Here is a 10,265-nt window from a genome sequence, read left to right as displayed (position 1 = left end):
GATTATTTATGGGGAAAGATGCAAATAGTATGACAAATGAAATGAGAGCTTTTATTTGCTTGGAATTTACCTGTTAAAACAAGGTTTCATTTTTTTTTTTTTTTTAACTGAAGGATGGTATTTCCCTAAGTTTTGTAACAGAAAATATGAAATTTGGGACTACCTAAAGTAATTTAATAATGAGCCTAATGATGAATGCTGGTGTTGTAATAGTGCAGGCCGTAATGCGCTCAGTGGCCCCTTAACTTCACTACTGAGCTGAAGGCACTTGTTTATACCTAGCAGATAAGAACCTGACAGCCTGAAGCAAAGAAGACCAAGCTGCCTTCTGTGTGCTCTCTGAAAAACAAAGACTGAAGTTTAGAGTGCTGAATTGTCTGCTTCACATTAACTGGGCTTCCCAGCACGCGTTGGCTTAGGCCTTGGCTTTCAGTGATGTTACCTTTATTTCCTTCTGTGTCCCTTTTTGGGCAGTCGCATATTGTTGAGAGGCAACTGCCAGACAGGGAGGATACCTGAAGTGATGAATGTGCAGGACAGTTATTGACATAAATACATTTAATATATTTACTGAATACGTCTGTAGTACAACAGATCTACTGCTGCTTTCCTTTAATTTCTTAGAGGACTATTACAGAAAGCATCTCAGTATAAACACACTACTTCATAGCTAAATTCTTTTATGGTTGTGTTACTTGAAACTTTTATTAGAGAGAAACTGACTGTTTTGATATACTAACTCTGGCATACTTTGATATTGTATGTTTCCTTATTGAGGGAGTTCTATGTATGTTTTTCTAAATTTCTCCTATATTGCATTAATAAAATGTTTTTTCTTTTTTTGTAGTGATCGATTCTGTAAAAGGTAAAGCAATGTAAAGAATCTGTCAAAGTAGCCTGGGCTGCGGAGGGTATTGGACTTGATTGAGTGCTCTTGAATCCCAAGTAACTCATCTATTTTTCACATGTCTGCTAGCATATTTTTTCCATGTATTTTCAGAGTTCTTGAGTCCTCGGTGTTGATAATTGCCTCAGCATTCCTTCAGCTGCTCTTTTGCTTGGTGTGCATTTCTGGTAGCTTCTTGTCACGGTTTTATTCAGGACAGGTCACCACCTGAACACAGATGTAAGAAACCTGAGTGCCTGTGAGGCGTTGCTCCTTTTGCCCCATCTGGTTGCTGGAGATCAGTGCTTATTTATTGAACAGTAGTGGTGTTGCTGCTGTTCTTTGCCTTGCTTCCTGCAGCAGCATTTCTGCTATTCCACAACCCGAGGAGGAGTGGGGCTGAGATTAAACACGTGCACCTTGTGTATAACAGCTCAGTTGCACATCGAGGGCCTTTCCACTGGAGGAGTGGCACCAGAGCTTGTGCCAGCTTGGTGGCAGTGGGCTGCAGTGGAGCTGTGCTTGGGTGCACTGGTTACCTGCATCCTCTGGGCAGGAGGGAATGCAAGGTGATGAAGAATGACCTAGGAATGAGAAACTGACTCAATTTCCTTGAGAGCAGTGTAAGTCAATGCAACTGGTGTCACCAGTACATGCTAGCTCAGACTTCTTTGTTACCTTGAATCTGATGCTATAAAGTCATATCATGTTAGGAACTAAGTTTTGTCTTTTGGGGTGTCATAGGAGTGGATTACTTAAATACTGTGCAAGCATGTAGGCTCAAACTGAATGAACACATCTCCTGGCAGTGCTGTGTATGAGGTTTTTTGGTTCAGTTGTATCAGGAAGGTGAGCACAAAATGCAGGCTGTCTGCTCATCAGCACAATTCCCACGGCTGTGCTAATCCATGTGTTTGGTATAATCAAACACCAGGTATCACCTGTGCAGTGAAGGCAGCTTTCCATTTTGCGTGCTCATGGGCACACATTGATAAATGAAAGGGAGAAAATGAGAGGTCACAAAAATGTCAGATGCAAATGAAGTGCATTAAGGAGGTTTGAGGGATACTTGACGAGAGAGATAGCGATCTGTTACATGAAATGGAAGGCAGCATCACAAGCAGCTTATAATTGATTGCTGGCAGAATGTTGCTGTTACGTAGCAGCCCTTTTTAAAGCGGGTAAATGACTTCTGAGTAACTGACTTGGAAATATGTCTGAATCTTGGAAAGCTTGTAGAGATTACTGCGTTCTTAATCTAATGTGTGTAGTGCTCTGCCAACTCAGAAAATTAACTTTAAAAAGAAAAACACACACATAATTCAATCACAGCTATTAGATCAGATGGGTTTTACATTAAGTGAAAAAGATGTTGAGCATTTAAAGCATATTAAATTGAAACTTTACTGTTGGACTTAGCTTTCAAACCAGTGCTCTGCTGTGAGGAGTATTTACTTCTGTGTTTACAGAGTATCTTGAATGATGGGAAGGGAATACATTGTGAAGGGAAATAGGACTTGAAAATGATTTCTGTCATTTAGCGGGTAGTTTTATTAGTTTTGCACTTCATTAAGTGTTGGCTCTTTTTGCTTATGTGCTTTTAGAACATGGTAGTGATGACTGAAAAAATTCACTGTGGGGCTTTGAGCTGGAGATCATCATCTAGTGAGCATATGCCAAAGTGCAAAGGGCTCTTAGAGGTTCCTTGTGTTAGGAGTCAGGTGTTGTGTAAGAACGATTTGGGGGTGCAAGGACACTTCTGTCTGGTGTGAAATTGCAGTGCATTCTGGCTATGGAAGGCTTGAACAAGCAACTCAGGCTTTAGGAAACCTGGGGGCTTGGTGGTAGGAACACCTGCACAAATGTCTTCAAAGTCTGCAAAAAAATGACTGTGAGAAATGGTGTGCTCCTGTCCATGCAGCTGCGTTCGGTCTTCCTCTGAAAGAAGTGATGAAGCATTGATCTGAGAGAAGTGAAATTGATTTATTTTTTTTCCTCAAAAATGAGGATTTTCCTGGTGGGAAAAATATCCAGTTGTGAATAGTGATATGAAAACCCTCAGAATATGGAAGAGGCTGGAGCTTCAGGGAAAGAGCAAGAGCTGCTCTATGCCTCCCTGGAGGGAGCCGAGGAATTACAAGTAATGTTCTTGCTGCAAGCAAGAACAACAAACGGGATTGCTTGTTCGTTCTTCTTTTTTCTTAAGAAATCCCCATGGCTTGAAATGGTGACACTGCAGAATGCTGATGCAGATGAGGTGTTACAGGAGTGCACAAGAAGTGGTGGGGTGGATGGTGAGGGGTGATACGAAGGAGCCACTTCATGGCCTGAAATAGAGGATGCTCTTCTCCAGGTCTGAGAGCTGCAGCAAGGAGGCAGCTGGCTGGGGGTGGCCTTGTGAGTTTTGTCACATTTGGGGAAGCTCTAATTTTAGCCCAGGAATGAATTAAAAGGCACCAGGCGTTCCCTGCTTTGACTGCTTCCTGCAGACAAACGTGTGGAGGTGCAGGCTGGTGGTGGTGGTTGGGTTGGAAGGGATAGAGATCTGTCGAGTAGTGCTTAATAAGCTGGAATCCTACATGTCTTGGAGTTGGATGCAGTGTCAGCTTGTCTGGTGGGGAAGATGCAACATGGCTGCCATGTGGTGAAGCTGGAAAACCGTGGAAGCTCCCAGATTAATCTTACAGCGTAACATGGAAAGAAATGCTGGAGTCTCCTCCCTTCAGAAAAAAAGGGAAGCACATGTACTTGCCTCTTACGTTTCAAACACAAAGTGAAAATTACTCTGGGATGTTTGCCTGTGCTGAAATGATGTATGCTTGAGTGCTCTCTAATGCTGGTATCTGACACACTGAAAACAGCTACAAAACGAGTGGGCCTGACTTGTGCAGCACACTTGGCAAGGCACAGACCTGGCAGGCCGGGGTGCCTGGAGTTGTTCCTGGCTGAGCATGGAGCTGCCCTCTGCCTGCAGCAGTTCTGCAGGGCATGGATCAGCTGCAGCACCTTGCAGCAGTGCCTGCGTTCTGCTGATGGGTGAGGTGAGCAGGTGGCTTTTTCCCTGAGTCCCTCTCAGACTCCATACTGATGGAGAGTTGCCTGCTGGTCCCACGTGCCCCTGTGGGCAGGGATTTGGAAGAGAACCGGGATTGCTGCTGAATGCAAGGGGGGACTTGAAGATTTGGACAGGGAAGTGTTTGGCTGCAGAAATACAGACTTGAAGTACAGAGCGTGATGCTGATCTTACAGGAGCCATAGGAGTTCCAGTAGGAACTGCAGCAGGGCCTGGATTTTTCAAATCATGTGTTTGTTTTCTTCTGCCTAGGAAAAAAAAAAAGCTGACCTCGTCATTTTTTAGGCATCTTGGGCTGTTCATGTCTTGCTCTGATCTGAAGCTCGCAGTTGTCAGATTCCCATAAATCCTAATAACTGACAAGTATGTGTACATATCTCAGCTCTGCAGTCTGACACTCTCAAGCTGTTGGACTCTCTGGAGGTGCTGTGTTACCATCCACACATGCAAGCAGTGGGTGTGATGCACTTAGAAAATATGGGACCTCTGGCACTCGTGCATATTTTTGTACAAGAAATCTGAGGCAGAAATGTGGCAACCCTATCCCAGCAGCTTCATCTAGCCCTGGGTTGTTAAAGAGTCTGTCATGTCCTACTGCTGCTAAAATATACAGAAAAATCAATGGGACATTTAACTAATGGCAAGCTGTGATAAAGGGAGTTCTTTGGTAACAAGCAAAAACCTGCAGGAGGTTGGAGTGGGAGGAGCAGAGTCTGATTAAAGGGTAATGGGGTTCCTATCATTTCAAGCTTACTTGGGGAGAAGTACAGAAATGCACGGCTCTGGGCAGCTTGAAGAATCCTGGCAGGAGATCTCTGTTCTGAATGAGGGTAAAAAATGAGCTGAAGGAGGGGGTGATGTGCCGTGGGCCAAAGAGGGGTCTTGAAATCCCTGCTCATCTCTGTGGATCTCTGTGGTCTCCTGGAGAGGTGAGCAATGCTTTGCCACACTCAGAGCACGCCATCCCAAGGCTGTGTTGAGGCACTGGTGACAGGTGTCACCCTGTGCCATAGCTTGGTGCTGATGGAGGAGTGCTGCAGGATGTCACTGCACATCAGCCTGGGACTGAGGGAGAGGACAAGGATGTGACATTGCGTGGGAGCGCTTAGCTGCATATTAATTTCTGAGTGTTTAATCTGCTTATTCTCTTGAGCTGTTCTTGAGCAACGAACTCTGCTGGGGATAAAGGAGGAGTGATTTATAGCTTTAAAATTATCGGTGCTTCAGCAGATCACCAGCTTCAGCTTGTATGGCTTTCTTGCTTTGCTTTATAGATGCTTCTCTGAAGCTCACACACACACAAGGCTGTGTGCAGGCATTTGGTGTTGTCCTTGCCAGAAACATGACCTTGGACAGCTGAGATGGGATTATTGAAACAACAGCCCCTTCCACACCCGCCAGCACAGCCCTTGTGCCCCATTCTGCTCAGTAAGCTCTGCCTGAAGCCTTGCTTGTGGCTTCCTATCAAGCGTATGATTTAGAAACTTCCCGGGTCACCTTTGCAATATCTCACATGCAATTGATGGGGAATCCGGGGACGCATTTTAAAAGTAAATTACATGGAACAAATAAACCAATCTGCTTCTAAAGCACTCGTGCCTTTGAAAACACTGGCACTGACTAGCTGCATTTTAAAAGGATATTTGTATTTGTTCTAATTGAGTTGACTTTTGGAGGGGAAAAAAAAAAACAAACAAAACAAACAGAAAACAACCCAGTGATGCGAGGGATGGTTTAGGAGATGTCTGTTCTTAATCCATGCTAGGCTGCTCAGACAGCCATAGGAGTGAGGGTGTTGAGGTTACTTTCCTGCATAGGGCTGTTGGTTGTACCTAGGATCTGGGCTTTGGCAGCAGCTCGTGCCCTTGCTAGCCTGGAAGAAGCAGCCCATGAGGTGGTTGTTCTTGTCAGGACTCTTTTCTTCTGCTCTTTATCTCCCCACTTTTTGCATCTAACTGTGCTCTTAGCCTGCTGCTCCTCTGGCAGAGAGCTCCTCCCTTCATTGATTGCTGGTGATGTTCTCCTGGGGTTGGCAGGACTCACAGCAATAGCTTTGCACCTTGGGCCTCATTCCAAGCATTTCTGACTGAGTTAGTGATCATTAACAACCTGTGTGTGCTCCATCAGATCACCTGGCAGCGTGAATTTGCCTACCTCAATATGATGCTGTCATCATGTTTGTCAGATGAGCTGGAACTGGCAGTCCTGAGCTCAGGCTGGTGCTGTGGTTCCTGTGCCAGCTGTGGGTAACAGATGGTGCCTGCTCTGCCATAACCTTTTCTCTGCAATCAGATAAGGCAAGGCTGAGGACAGAGGTTACCTGATTGGGCACAGAGCCTGTCAGGACAAAGTTAATGTGCCAGTGCTTCTGGAATGTGTTTGAACTGGGAGTTTATAGTGGATCAGCATATCTGGGCTGCATGCTTACAGTGCAGCCTGGTCTGGGAGAAGGGGAGGCTGAGAGGTGCCCTCACTGCTGTCTGCAGCATCCGAGGAAGGAGAGCACAGGGAGATGCTGGGCTCTGCTCCCTGGTGCATACGGCAGTGGCTCAGCTGTACTGAGGAAGGTCAGGCTGGGCACTGGGCGAAAATCTTCAGTGTGAGGGTTCCAAGCACTGGGACAGGTTCCTGGTGAGGTGGGTGGTGCTTCGTGCCTGCCAGCGTTTGAGAAGCGTTTGGTCTATGCCCTCAATAATGTGCCTGAACTTCTGGTTAGCCGTGAAGAGGGCAGGCAGTTGGGCTCAGGTGTTCAGTTGGAAGGGACTCTCGAAAACCTGTTCTGTTCTATTAAAGTGACGCTGAAAGAAGGCCTCCAGTGACCCTGTCTCTGGCTGTTGTGTTGCCAGCAGGCTTTATTCCTTTTCTTTCAAGAGGAGAATCTCACTTCTCAAGGCCGACTGAGATTCAGAGATGTTTTCTGCTTTGGAGGTCTGGTGCTGTGCTTTTCCACTTTGCTGCTCGTGAAAAAAGTGCTGCTGAGTTGAGCAGTTTCTGGAGGATGTGACAAAAGCCCACTTGGGCACATGGTTATTCAGATGGCACTTCCCTGTGGTAATGAAACTAGCTCTTGGCTTCCTTTCTGGGACCAGGAGGAGGCAGGGATGGCTCATGTTTGCTAGGCAAGCTGAAGAATCATGAAGGGCTCGAGATCCTGGCTAGCAAACCTGCTAATTCAGCCAGTTACTGCTGGGCTGCTGGGGAGAAGTAAGGCATCTTGTGTGCCACGTCAAGCTGCTCATCGCATTTGTCTCTATGAGGTGTGTTCTTTCCTGTTAGTTTCGAATACGGCTAATTGGAATGCACTTACAGAGTTTCTGCCTGCAGGCTCTGGCAGAGATGTTCTGCCCTGTGGCTCTGGGTTCATCTGTGCCAGCCGACTTTCTTAATTGATAGCATATACTCTGCACTGACACAGCAAGCCATAAACTGCAGCAAGTGTCCCAGGGAGGGAAATCTGGCAGGAGGATTCTGGCTCTGCCTCGGTACAAAAACACATTCCTGGATAAGCGTTATCGGGTGCGTTCCCGTCTCTGACTGGGGATGCTCTGGAATTTCTGTTGAAGTGGAGATGCCCGGGAGAGATTAAAAATGCTGCAGATGGGTTTTCCTTGGGCTGCAGAAGGTCTGTGGTCTCTGCCAGCTGGCTTGCCTCATCAGGGCAGAACATGTATGTGACTCATAGATGTAATTCTGGGAACGTGCTCTAGGGGGTAGGTGAGAAGATAGGAGCGCACAAACGGTCTGAAGCTGGGTTGTAGATGCAGGGCTTCAAGCTGTTGGGTGGCTATTTGGAATTACTGGGCCAAACGTAGAGTCCTCAAGGACTCAACACAGGGGAGCTGGTGAGTGTTGAATTGCACAGCGCCCTGCCCTGTGTCGCTCCCCACGCAAGCTGAGATCCAGCCCAGCTGCAGCTTGTCTACAAGATTGACTCCTCCACACTCCTGGAACAGTTTAGTGTCTGAAACAGTGACAGATAACAAGGTGGAAGGTGTCCTAGCTTACAGTGTCCAGGATGAGTGCTATTAGGCATTTAAGTAGGAAGAAAGATGCCTGCTGTATGGCACATTCTGTACAGCTGGCCAAAAGGCGTTGTGAAGTTCTCTGTGCCTTTGTCTGGGCGTTTCTCTCCAGTGCTCTGATGCTTGCTATGGAAATGTGACGTGGCTTGAAGAGGTGGAGGGGATGTGGAAGATGCATTCTTTCAAAAGAAACGCATAGACATGAAATGAGAGTTTCCATAAGTAATTTAGGAAAAGGATGACTTCTGAATATTAGTACTTAGAATTATTTGTAATTTCTTCCCCTAATTCAAAGGTAGTTCGTCTTATCCTTGGATAAGATACGATTGGATTTCATGGAAAAAGAGAGGGTAGCTGTGCACTGACGTAGCAGAGGTAGAGCTGCTGAGGCCAGCAAGGAAGCTTTGGGATTGCTGGTGGCTGCAATGTTTGCATGTCCCTGACAGCTGAGCTGTACACACTCAGATGGGCTCCCCCAGCCTGGGCTTTGGGCTCCCACGGCCTCTGCAGAGCACTGGGAGGAGCTGGGGGCCGAAAGCCTGAGCTCTGCTCTGAGCCCTGGGGAAGCCTCCTGGCCCTGCTCTGTGCGCAGTATTCTCTTGACTGCTTCAGTGTGGGGCGAGCTCGTGAGGCTGTTTGCAAGCAGTTTGTGGCCTGCTTGCTGTGCCTGTTGCTTTGGCAGGCTCCTGGGGCTGGATGTTGGTGCTCGTTGCTTCTGGCCTGGCTTATGGCTGCTCTGGGACCGCTGTGGTCTCACGCCATTGCTGTCCTTTGACACAGACACGCTGTTCTCAGCGCTTGCTGCCTGCGTACCTCTATGCTCGTGCTGCTGTCTGGGTGGTGAGGCTTTCCCTGGGCTCTGGCAGTGACTCAGCTTCATCTCCTCAGGGTGTGCTCCTCACTGCCTGCCTTCTTATCTCTTAGCAATCCTGTGCTGATCCATGGAGGATCCGTGTGCTGGAAACAAGTTGGTACGGCGCCTTCAGCGCTTGCTCCCTGCACCTTCCTCTCGTCCCCTGCCTTCATCACAGCTTGTTCCCAGGGCAAGGCATCAGCTGCCTTCTGCAAGCACAGCTGTCGTCCTTAGAGGAATCAGTGTTCTCATTTCAAAACAGGAATCTAACCACAACCCCCCTCCCCGAAACCAAACCCTGAACCCGCAGCCCTCGTGGGCAGCCTCAGGCAGTCTGATGGTCTCTGTGAGATATTCCTCTGCTTTTCCACTTAGCTTCATCACGTCAACTCTTCTTTGAACCTTGCTCTGAAATGTCAGTTGGGGGTTGCCCTCGTTTCAGTGCTCTGTCTCATGCTGTTGCTTGTGGGTTTTGCTGTGTAGACTGGGTAACAGAAATGGGAGGAAAAAACCCACCAAAAACAATGAAAACACACGGATTCTGTAATTGCTTTGGAATCTGACGAGCAGCAGATGGCTCTGTGCTCTTTGCGAGCACCCATCCTCTGCATACCAAGGACTAGCTACGTCATGTTGTTCAACAAGCCACAGAAATTATATTTTAATCCAACCTTGCTTCCCCCTTCTTCCTCCCCCACCCCCCGTGGTTTGTTGTTGCACTCAGTAGCTTGCCATAATGCATTTTGTCCTGCCTGCTTCTGATTGGAAACACAAGACACAACTTCATTACAAGCTCTATGGCTTCCCCCCACACTTAACATACCGTACAAATTGTTTGCTCAACTTTGGCATCTTGCCTCAGAGGAATTTTTGTCATTTGAAGGTTTTAAATCAGCTATTTGAGCCACTCACAATTGTAAATAATAGCCTATTAGTTTATAAGAGACATACTTGCTGGCATTTCAAGCCTCTCAGAGGGATCACACTGTCTTGGAAACCCTGTAACGCCTATGGAACTGAGCACTGTTTAAAGAAACCCCCAAACACTGCCCTGGGAAAATTCATTTATAGAAAATAAGTGAAACGAATAGATGTTTTTAGCCACATGTTACTCATTTTCTTTTTATTGCTTTAACATGTCTTCACTGGAACATGTTACCATTGGAGGCTGCTGGTGCCAGCTGTACACCTGGCTCAAGTTGGGAAGAAATGGAGTTTGGCCTTTCATCTTCACTGCTTTCTGTTATGATTGGAACCGAGGGTTGGCCCCAGATCAGACAAAGGGTGAGCTGAAAACCATCCTCAGAGCTGGTTTCTAGAGGAAGCCTTATAGGGTTGTGTGTGTGGGGTTTGGCTTTTTTTTTTTTTTTTTTTCTTCTCTCCCTTTTTGGAGCTCTTGTATTGAGTTTATACACTGGCAGAGGCAGGAAA

The sequence above is a fragment of the Lagopus leucura genome, unplaced genomic scaffold (assembly GCF_019238085.1).
Source record: "Lagopus leucura isolate 7727_CA_CO unplaced genomic scaffold, USGS_WTPT01 Super-Scaffold_100015, whole genome shotgun sequence".
NCBI classification, from domain to species: domain Eukaryota; kingdom Metazoa; phylum Chordata; class Aves; order Galliformes; family Phasianidae; genus Lagopus; species Lagopus leucura.
Note: the sequence above shows the minus strand (reverse complement) of the source record.